Genomic DNA, 13,685 nt, shown 5'->3' on the forward strand with positions numbered 1-13,685 from the left:
AGAAATAGCTGACAGATAAATAGTGACACAGAAAGCAAGCTCAGCCCAAAGGGAAAATCTCAAAGAAATCTCCTTTAGCATATTTAGTAAATCCCCTATGGCATTGCTGACAAAGAGCTAATGGAGACATTAATGGAAATTTACAATTTCTTTTGCATTTATTTTGTTGCTTCTCTCTTGCTGTCTCTTATTCTGCTTTTCAAACTCTCTTCTGTTCTTTTCAGTTCTACTTCTCTCCTGTGACTGCAGCCACCAGCTTTGTATTTCATCTTCTGGCCTCTCTCCAATCTATTTTCTGACTTTCTTTTCTCTTCTCTCACTTTGGCTAAAAAATCGGTCAATATTGTGGGTCCTGTTGGTATAAGGGTTGCTTACAGTAGGAGGGAGAATCTGATCAGGGCAGCTGGCCAGCAGGACATGGTGGGTGCCAGGTTGTCAATGGACAAAGTCATCAGGCCAGTATCTCAGGCCAATGGCTTTGGGTAGATGACAGATTGTGAATGGGGAAAGGAATTTGGCCAGAATCACAGGTTCAACACTTTGGATCCTGCATGTTGGCACATCCAGTAAGGACTATAAGCCAGGACTGCACAAGTATGGTGAAGACACTGTAAAACAGGTGATGGACACAAAAGGAAAACATATTGTCAAATGAGCTTAAAACTAATACCTCGATGTGACACTCTAATATGTTGAAAATAGTGTGACAGCCAAATCATGGCCCAGCATATAATTTCACGATCAGTCTCTGGGTTATGTTCATGGTACAAAGTGTAATTACAAGGAACATGCTCTTCCATCCTCAATGCAGGATATAAAGAGGTTTATTGATACAATGTTGCTATGTAATGTATGCCAAGTGTCTGTCAGCATGTAAATATCAACGTCAGTCACATTAGTCATAAAGTCAATGTCACATTTAGCTGCGTCTGACCAAAGTACAAGAGTGTTTTCTGATTCAGATGTTTTTCCCTGTTTATTTCTCTACAGTCATTATTATATCGCATTACATAGAATCTGTTAGACAGTAACAAGCCATTCAGTCCAACTGGTCCATGCCCATGTTTATGCTTCATGTGAGCTTTCATCCAATCTACCTCACCTCACCCCAGCTACATATCCACCTGTTTTTTTCTTCACCAGGTGTTTATCTAGCTTCTCCTTGAATTTCAATTCAAATTTAATGGTTCATTCGTATGTTCATTGTGGGTACTTTGCTTTTTCATTGAAAACCACGTACAAACAAATAATTAACAATGAGAAAGGAAAGTTACATCAGCAAGATAAAATCCTGTGTCGCCGCGGTGCAGCCAAAAATAGAGACAAAGGGAGACAGGGGAGACTGAGAAAGAGGAAGGCAGACAGGAAGACAGAAAGGTAGAGAGGTGTCTCTGGTCCCCACACTCTCTCCCCTGCTCAATTACTGGCTATTTGCCTCAAGTGCTCCAAATTTTCCCCCAGTCAGGGAGGAAATGCAGGAGCGGGCGCGGGCGGGCGGGCCTCTGATTGGCGCTCTTGATTGGGGGCGCACCGCCATTTTACACCACGAAAGAGCGCTCTGATCTCCCTGAGGCTAAGTGCTGCCTCAGGGAGATTGGTGCCAAATTTAAAAACATTAACAATAGAAAAAAAATTCCCCTGACACATGAGTTGGGACATGTCCATCACTTTCATTAACACTTTTATTAAAAATTTAAAAACCTACATGAAACCTCATCCCGCCCATGGATGAGGTTTCATGCTTTTCCAATGCCCGCCAGGGCCCCTGGCCTGCCCGCCAACCTTAAGGTTGGATGGGCAGGTCCATTAAATACCTTAATTACTTTGTCAATGGCCTCAATTGGCCATTGACAGGTCGGCGGGTGCACAACTGATTCTGCTGAGCCCCCACCAACCTGAAAATTGAAATGAGGTGGGGTGACATTGTGAGTTCTGCCTGACATCATCCCATGTCGTTTTACGAGTTGGCGAGTGGGCCCCGCCCCCCCCCATATGCCGACCGGGAAATCCTGGCCCATGTGATAGTGAGTTCCTGAATTCACTGGATTTTTTGGTGACTATTTTATATTTATGACCCACAGTTCACCTCTCTCCCACAAGTGGAAATCTGATCAAATCCTATTATAATCCTAAAGATCACTACCAGTTCCCCCATCAGCCTCTCTTTTCTTGAGAAAGGAACTGCAGCCTGTTCAACCTTTCATCATGCGTCAATGCAGACTGCACCTTTACTAGTTTAATTGATGGCTGTGCCACTGGCAACCTATTGAAATAATACAGTAGGTTTAAGAGTCAAAGAATTGATTAAGATGGGCTCTCCCCAGTGTCTCAGAGGTTAAATCATCCTTCAGTGAGGAATTGAGCCATACAATCTTAGGAAGGTTCCTTCCCAGTCTGTGCTGTGCTAGTTAAGCTCAGTCACTGGAATGCTACAAAGAACCTTAGTGTCACAGAGCTAGGAACAGGAAATAATAAATCAGGATCCTGTGTTCAGTTGTAATCTGCAGAAAAGTGCAGACGGGTACACATCAGGTGTGAGTGGGATTGGGCTTGACTGACGTATTCTGTATGTTTGTTGGGACTCTCTTCCAGGAGAGCAAGCTTTTGGTTCATTGGCAGCCTTCCTGTCTCTGAATCAGAAAGCTAAGGGTTCAAACTCTACATCAGACAGCCCGAGCCAATAGAGGCTACAATATGTTTTCTAAATAATGGATCGGTGTCTAGTGAGGCACTCACATCTGGACATAATGACCACTGGCTCAGTGATAATCCTCGGAGCCATGAGGGCAGGGTTTAGTCCCTGCTCCAGCCTACCCCAGCAACTGCAGACAACAGCACAGGATCCAAATACTGGGTCGAAATTCAACGAAGGGTTCAGATACCCACCTTCATAAGGGGCTGGTGGGTCTCTTCATCCTTGACTGATCGTGGAAGACACTCTGAGGATAAAAATAGTGCAGTAGACAACAGGAAATCAGCTGACATAGATCCCTCCCCCACTCACAATCTGTTTATTCTTTCTTAGAGAGTGGTTCAAGAATCTCATTGAGTGTGAGACATGAGTTCGGGCCTAGCCTAGAGGCAGGACACAATGGGCAGAAGGACAGCTTCTTTTCTTGACTGCTGTGTTCTGGAATGGTCGGAAATGTTAGTTACCTCAGCAAAAATCAACATTTTCAACATAAAGCAAATTTAGCAAATACTTTAAATTTGGTGAAAATTACTGACCATTTTTTGCTAGAACCAAAGGGAGAGCTGGGTGATCTGACACATATAAAGCCCCTTCCACAATTCCAGTGACTGTTTAGGAGCCTTGTCAGTTTATGTGTCATGCAGCACCAATTACATCTCCCACACACACTGTGCACAGGCTGCAGTTAAGGAACGTCACAGTGTTTACCAGTTGGAGAGTGCGCATTTCGAGCTGCTATGCTGAGGAAAGATTTTTGAGATGGATTCAATAACATGCTCTGAATGTCACATTTTAAAGTATCATTTGCTAAATTTATCTTTTGTGTCTATTTATCTTGTAACTACCCATTACACAGCAGATCCAGCACAGCACACCCAGCACACCACCCAGTACACCCACCCTGTACACCCAGCACACCACCCAGTACACCCACCCTGTACACCCAGTACACCCACCCAGTATACCCACTCAACATACACACCCAGTACACCCACCCAGTACACCCAGCACACCCACCTAGTACACCCACCCAGTATACCCACCCAGTACACCCACCCAGGACACCCGCCCAGGACACCCGCCCAGGACATCCAGTACACCACCCAGCACACCCACCCAGTACATCCACCCAACACACCCACTCAGTACACCCACCCCATATGCCCAGCACACCCACCCAGTACACCCACCCAGTACAACCAGTGCACCCATCCAGTACACCCACCCAGTACACCCAGCACACCCACCCAGTACATTCACCCAATAAATCCAGCACACCCACCCAGTACACCCACCCAGTGCACCCACCCAGTAAACCCAGCACACCCACCCAGTACACCCACCCAACATACCCACCCAGTACACCCACCCTGTACACCCAGCACACCCGCCCAGTACACCCACCCAGCACACCCACCCAGCACGTTCACCCAGCACACCTACCCGGCACACCCACCCAGTACACCCAGCATACCCACCCAGCACACCCACCCAGCACACCTACCTGGCACACCCACCCAGTACACCCACCCAGCACACCCACCCAGCACACCCGCCCAGCACACCCGCCCAGCACATCCGCCCAGCACAACCACCCAGCACACCCACCCAGCACACCCACCCAGCACACCCACCCAGCACACCCACCCAGCACACCCAGCCTTATACATGTTATTTACCAGAGGAAGTATTAAAACTGATAGTCTTATACTGAGGGTGGGTCATGTGTTGCAGTCGAGTTATTTTTTCCTCCCCGACCTGCAGGTATGACTCATGCTGAGATAGTTTCTCTGGCACCCCCAGCTTGCCAAGTGACAGTACCTTTGTGTAATTCTGGACACTGTGCGCTGCCGGGTAATTTGATGCTAGGGGCCCTCAAACTTCAGAATGTCCCAAAGTGCTTTATAGCTAATGAGGTAATTTTGAATTGCATTGCTATAGCATAGGACACACAGTAGCCCATTGCAAGCAACGAGCTCCCACAAACAGCAATGTGATAATTATCAAATATTCTGGTTCAGTGATATCAGTTAAGGGATAAATATCAGGCAGAACAGTGGGAAGAAGTCTCCTGTTCTGCAAGATAAAATGCTGGGGGAGTGTTTGCATCCACTTGAGAGGCCCAATAGGCATCAGTTTAACGCTTCATCTGAAGGTTGACACCTCTACAATGCGCAGCACTCCCTCAGTACTGCACTGGAGGACTTTGTGCTCAAGCCTCTGGTGTGCACTTGAACCACAACCTTTGGCTTTGGTGAGACCTCACTGCGTGCAATTTTGGTCTCCATACTTAAGGAAGGATATACTTGCATTGGAAGCAGTACAATTTAAAAGAATTAAAATATTCAAGATTCTGAAGGGACTTGACAGGGTAGTCACCGAGAGACTGTTTCCCCTGACTGGGGAATCGAGAACACAGGGGCACAGTCTCAGGATAAGGGGGAGTTTATTTAGGACCGAGAAGAGCAGAAATTTCTTCACTCAAAAGGTTGTGAATCTTTGGAATTCTCGACCCCAGAGGATGTGGATGCTCCATCTTTGAACACATTTAAGGCCAGCATAGACAGATTTTTGGTCTCTCAGGGAATCAAGGGATATGAGTGCAAAAAAGTGGAGCTGAGATAGAACATGATCGTACTGAATGGGACAGCAGGCCTGACAGTCTACTCCTGCTCCTATTCCCTATGTTCCTATGTTATGTTCCTATGTTGTGAGTCAGAGATGGGAGTTCTACTAACTGATCCACAGTTAAGAGATCCTAACAAATAGATCCTTGACCATCCCGCACATCCTGGTCTTGGATAGTCACCCCCGGTTATGAACCCTGGTAGATTTTTAAGCTTCTAAGCCAAGTGCACCAGACTTAAACTTTGACAACTTGAGCTGCCACTGGTCAGCTGAGGGCAGAAGTTATTTTAACACCTCTCAACTCACAACCACCATAAATGCAGAAAGCCTTACATGGGAGACCTTATCGAAAAGCTTCCTGATAAACAAACCTGGCCTCACATCAGGAGAGTATGGGGATGTTGCACTCGAACTGTAAGGATATGAAACGTATATTTGTGTCTCGCTTGGTGATTTGAGCTCTCGCAGTTGGGCAGTACTTACCACTCAGCCTCCTGAGTGCTGCATCTCTGTACCTCTCCTCCTCCTCACTGATTGTAAACAGGGCCCGCAGACTCGGGGTAGACAAGCAATGCCGGACCGATGCCCTTTTCAGCTTCTTCCCTTTTCTGGTTGCTCCCGTTCCGAGCTGCTGCATGTCAGCGGGCAAAACTGGCAAGATACAGCTGCTCAGCGCATCTGATCCAATCTTTGCACAGGTTCAGCGGAGAAGCAAAGAATTCATTGCAAAGCAAAAAATAAAATAAAATAAAATTAAGAGTTGACATTAAGCGGCCCCGACGTTACACAGGGACGGAGCAGAGCCTTTCCCAGTGTGTGTTGCAGAGACGTCAGTGCTGCTGCTCTTTAAAAATTCAGCCTGTTCAACCCCGGATCAAGCACCCTCCCGTCCTCCCTGCTTTCCCACACTCAGGCAGCAATTACACTTCACACCTTAACGCACGGAGTGAGCAAGGTTCCTGCACAGGTTTCCCTGGCAACAGTGGCACAAACAACAGGTTTGAGCGGATCTTTCTCTGTCTCTGAAATATTCCTCCTCTAATTGGGTCTCTCTGCCTTCCTCAGAATCACACTGTCGTGTGGCTTTGGCGCACTTCATGCTGAATTACCCCTTTGTTGAGTAGGGTGACATGGTTCAGCGGGTGTAGGGTGACAGGGTGGGTGCTGTTCTGAATGATTTCCCAATCAGAGGGGAGAGCGGCTAGTTAAAAGTTAAAATGGGTTAAACGCTTCCTTCCCATTAGTGCCCCTTAAACCCACGCCCCAAAGGGTCCGCCACCGCCTTCACAAGGGCAGCTCGGGGCGGGCAATAAACAGCAGGCCCTGCCAGCAACATCAGTGTCCTGAGATTAAATCATTAAAAATAAACCCTGCCCTGTGTTGTGTAATCCATCCTTATCACCCCTCTAAGAGAGATGGCCAGTTGATTAACTTTTTTCCCCTCTATCTATGAACTTGTCCTCACAGAGAGTTAAGTCAAAACTGCCCCAGTGCAGGGTCCTCACAACCATGAGAGCGCGAAGTCCAGGTTGGATTTGAACTCGCGCCGAGAACACTCTCAGCAAAATACTTCTCTTCCTCCCCCTCAACTTGTGCCATCAAACTGTTCCGCACCATGGAGGCGGTGTAACAAAGTCACAGGAGCTGAAATATTCTGTGCAGAGAAGGGAAGGGAGCTGTAATCAGCTTAACAAAAGACAAGACTGAAGCCTGAGACTAGGCATGGTATCCGGGAGGACATCAAATATTCAGCAGCAATGAGGGGGGAAAAAAGATTGGGGGAAGGGGAGTGTCACGAGTAAGAGGATCTGACAGTGATCAAAAGAGATTATTGAAGCTCAAAGAGCATGGTCAGGGCGGAGAGGGGAGTTTGTGCTCGGGAAAAGTGGATTGTGAACGGAAGAAAATAAATGACAATAATTGGCAAGTGTAATGAAGCGAGACTGAAAGAAATCTAATCAGACTCGGGGTAGGTGCTGTACGTGGGCAACTGTAAGTCTCTGGAAATTAAGTCAAACAATAGCAGGGATTCTAAGTCCACAGCACCTCGGGTGGCCCAGCTGTACGGTATGGATCGGAGGATGATTGGGCAAGCAGTAGTAATAGGCGATTCTATATAGTTAGAGGAACAGACAGGTGTTTCTGCGGTCGCAGATGTGACTCCGGGAAGGCATGTTGTCTCCCTGGGGATCTATGCATGGAGACAGGGGCATGGTATTAAATAAGTACTTTGCATGTGTCTTTATCCAGGAACAAGATGCTGCCAAAGTCACAGTGAAAGAGGAGTCAGTTGAGATACCAGGTGAGGTAAAACGTAATAAAGCGGATGTATGAGAAAGGATGCCTGGATTTAAAGTTTTTAAGTCGCCAGCATTAGATGAGATGCATCCAAGGATATTGAGGGAATTGAGGGTGGAAGTTGCAGAAGCACTGGCCATAATCTTTCAATTCTGCTGAGATACGGGGTGTTGTCAAACAACTGGAGAATTGCAAATGTTACAACCTTGTTCAAAAAAGGGTGCAAGGATAAATTCAACAACTACAGGACAATCAACCCAACCTTGGAAAGTTTTTAGAAACAATAATCTGGGACAAAAATAACAGGCACTTTGACAAGTGCAGATTAATTAAAGAAAGCCAGCATAGATTTGTTAAGAGCAAATCCTGTTTACTAATATGCCTTTTTTTGATTTTTTAAATGAGGTAACAGAGAGAGTTGATGAGGGTAATACGGTTGAAGTTGTATACATGGACATCCAAAAGGCATTTGATAAAGTGGCACATAATTGGCTAAATCTGCGCAACATTGAGTTTATGGTGGAATTTTACATGAAGCTGGTGTACTTGTTCACCGCTTTTGCCCCTTCTGGCTGTCATCCTTGGCCAAGTCACCATCCCTAATTGCCTTTGAGAAGGTGGTGATCTTGAACCACTGCAGTCCATGTGGTGTAGGTACACCCACAGTGCTGTTAGGGGGGATTTCCAGGACTTTGACCCAGCCACAGTGAAGAAATGGCAATATATTTCCAGGTCAGGATGGTGTGTGACTTGAGGGGAACTTGCAAGCGGTGGTGTGTCCATGTATCTGCTGCCTTTGTCCTTCTGGGTGCTGGAGGTCACAGGTTTGGATGGTGTTGTCAAATGAGCTTTGAGGAGTTGCTGCAGTGCATCTTGTCGATGGTACACATTGCTGCCACTGTGCATCAGCGGTGGAGGGAATGAATGTTGGATGGGGTACCAATCAAGTGGGCTGCTTTGTCCTGGGTAGTGTTGAGTTTCTTAAGTGTTGTTGGAGCTGCACTCATCCAGGCAAGTGGAGAATACTCCATCACACTACTGACTTGTGTGTGTAAGAGTGGATAGATATGGAGGATCAGGAATTGAGTTATTTGTCACATAATTCTGAGTGGGAAAGAATTGTTTCATTAGCTGAGGAGTTGTGAATGGAACTGAAAACTGTGTAGTCATTAGCAAACATCCTCACTTCTGACCTTATGCTAGAAGAAAGGTCATTGATGAAGCAGCTGAAGATGGTTGTGTGTAGGATACTGCCCTGAGGAACTACTGCACTGATGCACTGGGTCTGAGATGGTTGGCATCCAGCAACCACAACCACCTTCCATTGTGCTAGTTATTACTCTAGCCAATGAAAGGTTATCCCTCGGATTCCCATTGACTTCAATTTGCCAGCTCTCCTTGATGTCACATTCAGTCAACTGCTGCCTTAATGTCAAGGGCAGTCACTCTTACTTCACCTCTGGAATTCAGCTCTTTTGTTCATGTTTGGACAAAGGCTGTAATGAGGTCTAGAGCTAAGTAGTCTTGGTGGAACCCAAATTGAGCATCGCTGAGCATGTTATTGATGAGTATTTGTCACTTGATAGCACTGTTGGTGACCCCTTCCATCACCTTGCTGATGATCAAGAGTAGACTGATGGGGCGGCAATTAGCCGGGCTGGATTTGTTCTGCTGTTTTAATGACACGATGTACCTAGACAATTTTCCATGTTGTCAGACAGATACTAGTGTTAGTGTACTGGAACAGCTTTGCTACAGTCACAGTTAGTTCTGGAACATAAGCCACTGCTGCTGCGATATTATCAAGGCCCATAGCCTTTGCTGAATCTAGTGCCTTCAGCCATTTCTTGATATCACTTGAAGTGAATCGAATTGGCTGAAGACTGGTATCTGTGATGCTGGGAACCTCAAGAGCAGGCTGAGATGGATCATCCACTCAAAGCTTCTGGTTAAAAATTATTGCAAATATTTAGCCAAGCATTTAGCGCTGATGTGCTGGGCTCCCCAACATTGCAGATGTGGATGTTCATGGAGTCTCCTCCTCCAGAGAGTTGTTTAATTGTCCACCACCATTCACTGGATGAGGCAACACTGCAGAGCTTTGATCTGATCTGTTGGTTGTGGGATCGCTTAGTTCTGTCTATCACTTGCTGCGTCTACTGTTTGGCATGCAAGTAGTCCTGTGTTGTAGCTTCACCAAGTTGATACCTCATTTTTAGGTATGCCTGATGCTGCTCCTGGTATGCCCTCCTGCACTCTTCATTGAACCAGGGTTGATCCCTTGGCTTCATGGTAATGTAGAATGGGGGATATGCCGGGCCATGGGATTACAAATTGTGGCTGAATACAATTATGCTCCTGCTGATGGCCCTCATGGTTGCCCAGTTTTGAGTTGCTAGATCTTTTCAAAATCTATCCCATTTAAGCATGGTGGTAGTGCTTCACAACACGATGGAAGGTATGCTCAGTGTGAAGATGGGACTTCGTCTCCGCAAGGACTGTGTGGTAGTCACTCCTATCAATACTGTGATGGACAGATACATCTGCGACAGGTAGATTGATGAGGATAGATTCACCATCTGTTCAAACCCAGACAGGAAAGATATGTCCTTCAGAACTCAGCCAGCTCGGTCGGTAGTGGTGCCACCGAACCATTCTTGGTAATGGATATTGAAGTTCTCTACGCAGAGTACGTTCTGTGCCATTGCTACCCTCAGTACTTCTTCCAAGTGATGTTCAACATGGAGGAATTCAACAATTGAGAGAAGGCAATAGGTGGTACTCAAAAGAGATTCCCTTTGCATGTTTGACCTGATACTATGAGACTTCATGGGGTCTGGAGTTAATGTTGAGGATTTTTAGGTCACTCCGTCCTGACTGTATTCCACTGTGCTGTGATCCTAAATGGTTTTATGCTCTCCATTCGATGGGTGAGATGGTGATGGAGGAGTTTGAAACGTTGGTGAAAGTTATGATTCTGTGAGTATGACATGTCAGATTTTGCTAAATTTTGCTTCCAATCTCCACCCCTCCATCATTTTCACGTGGTCCATCTCTGACACTTCCCTTCTCTTCCTTGACCTCTCTGTCTCAATCTCTGGTGATAGACTGTCCACCAATATCCATTACAAACCCACCGACTCCCACAGCTATCTCGACTACAGCTCCTCACACCCCGCTTCCTGTAAGGACTCCATCCCATTCTCTCAGTTCCTTCGCCTCTGTCGCATCTGTTCTGATGATGCTACATTCAAAAACAGTTCCTCCGACATGTCCTCCTTCTTCCTTAACCGAGGTTTTCCACCCACGGTCGTTGACAGGGCCCTCAATCGTGTCCGGCCCATCTCCCGCGCATCCGCCCTCACGCCTTCTCCTCCCTCCCAGAAACATGATAGGGTCCCCCTTGTCCTCACTTATCACCCCACCAGCCTCCGCATTCAAAGGATCATCCTCCGCCATTTCCGCCAACTCCAGCATGATGCCACCACCAAACACATCTTCCCTTCACCCCCCTTATCGGCATTCCGTAGGGATCGCTCCCTCTGGGACACCCTGGTCCACTCCTCCATCACCCCCTACTCCTCAACCCCCTCCTATGGCACCACCCCATGCCCACGCAAAAGATGCAACACCTGCCCCTTCACTTCCTCTCTCCTCACCGTCCAAGGACCCAAACACTCCTTTCAAGTGAAGCAGCATTTCACTTGCATTTCCCCCAACTTAGTCTACTTCATTCGTTGCTCCCAATGTGGTCTCCTCTACATTGGAGAGACCAAACGTAAACTGGGCGACCGCTTTGCAGAACACCTGTGGTCTGTCCGCAAGAATGACCCAAACCTCCCTGTCGCTTGCCATTTTAACACTCCACCCTGCTCTCTTGCCCACATGTCTGTCCTTGGCTTGCTGCATTGTTCCAGTGAAGCCCAATGCAAACTAGAGGAACAACACCTCATCTTCCGACTAGGGACTTTACAGCCTTCCGGACTGAATATTGAATTCAACAACTTTAGGTCGTGAGCTCCCTCCCCCATCCCCACCCCCTTTCTGTTTCCCCCTTCCTTTTCTTTTCCAATAAATTATAAAGATTTTCCTTTTCCCACCTATTTCCATTATTTAAAAAAAATAAAAAAAAACCCACTAGAGCTATACCTTGAGTGCCCTACCATCCATTCTTAATTAGCACATTCGTTTAGATAATATCACCAACTTTAACTTTAACACCTATGTGTTCTATTGTACTATTGTCGTTGACATCTTTTGATGATCTGCTTCTATCACTGCTTGTTTGTCCCTACAACCACACCCCACCCCCCCCACCTCTCTCTCTCTCTCTATCTCTCCGCCCCCCACACACACACCTTAAACCAGCTTATATTTCAACTCTTTCTTGGACTCGAATTCAAGTTCTGTCGAAGGGTCATGAGGACTCGAAAAGTCAACTCTTTTCTTCTCCGCCGATGCTGCCAGACCTGCTGAGTTTTTCCAGGTAATTCTGTTTTTGTTTTGGATTTCCAGCATCCGCAGTTTTTTTGTTTTTATCTCAGATTTTGCTTGTCTAGTCTGTGGGACAGATCTTCCAATTTTGGCACAAGGCTTCAGATGTTTGGGAAGAGTGCTTTTCAGGGTTGCCTGGGTAGGGTGTGTTTTTGTCATTTCCACTGCCCAGGTCGATGCCAGGTGGTCCATCTGTTTTTATTCTTATTCAAATTTTCTGTAATAGTTTGATACAACTGAGTGGCTGAGAGGGTAGTTAAGAGTCAATAACATTGTTCTGGATCTGAAGTCACATGTAGGCCAGACCGGATAAGGATGGCAGATTTCCTTCCCTAAAGGGCAGTGGTGAATCAGATAGGTTTTTACAATACGGTCACCATTACTTATAGTAGATTTTTAATTCCAGATTAATTTAATCATATGAACCTGAATTCCACAGCTGCTGCGGTCGGGTTTTATATACGAATATATGAACAAGGAACAGTAGGCCATTTGGCTCCTTGAACCTGCTCCACCATTCAATCAGATCATGGCTGATCTGACTGTAACCTCAAATCTGCATCCCGCCTACCCCCGATAATCAGTAACCCTTGCTTACTGAGAATCTATCCGCTTCTGTGTTAAAAATATTCAGACTCTGCTTCCACCACCTTTTCAGGAAAAGAGCTCCAAAGACTCACGACCCTCTGGAGAAAAGATTTCACCTCATCTCCGTTTTAAATGGGTGACCCCTTATTTTTAAACAGTGACTCCCAGTTCTAGATTCTCCCACCAGAGGAAACATCTTCTCCACATCCACCCAGTCAAGACCCCTCAGGATCTTGTATGTTTCAATCAAGATGTCTCTTGCTCTTCTAAACTCCAGCAGATACAAACCTAATCTGTCCAACCTTTCCTCATAAGACAACCCATCCATTCCAGGTATTAATCTGGTAAACCTTCTTTGAACTGCTTCCAATGCATTTACATCCTTCCTTAAATAAGGTGACCAATACTGTACACAGTACCCCAGATGTGGTCTCACTAGTGCTCGGTATAACTGAAGCATAGCCTCCCTGCTTTTGTATTCAATTCCCCTCACAGTAATTTATAACATTCTATTAGCTTTCCTAATTACTTGCTGTACCTGCATATTGGCCTTTTGCAATTCATGCACTAAGACACCCAGATTCCTCTGCATCCCAGAGCTCGCAATCTCTCACCATTTAGATAATATGCTTCTCATGTATTCTTCCTACCAAAATGAACAATTTCACATTTTCCCACATTGTATTCCATTTGCCAGATCTTTGCCCACTCACTTAAACTATCTATATCCTTTTATAGCCTCCTCATGCCCTCTTCACAGTTTACTTTCCTACCTATCTTTGTGCCATTAGCAATTTTAGGAACCATCTCATCCATCCATTCATCCAAGTCATTTATATAAATTGCAAACAATTGAGGTCCCAAGAAAATGTCAGGGCTATGGAGAAAGATTAGAGAGCTGGGACTAATTGGATAGCTCCTTCAAAGAGCCAGCACAGACACAATGGGCCAAATGACCTCTTTCTGTTACTCCTTCTGTAATCTG

Source organism: Carcharodon carcharias, chromosome 19 (genome assembly GCF_017639515.1).
Source record: "Carcharodon carcharias isolate sCarCar2 chromosome 19, sCarCar2.pri, whole genome shotgun sequence".
In the NCBI taxonomy this organism is placed as follows: Eukaryota; Metazoa; Chordata; class Chondrichthyes; order Lamniformes; family Lamnidae; genus Carcharodon; species Carcharodon carcharias.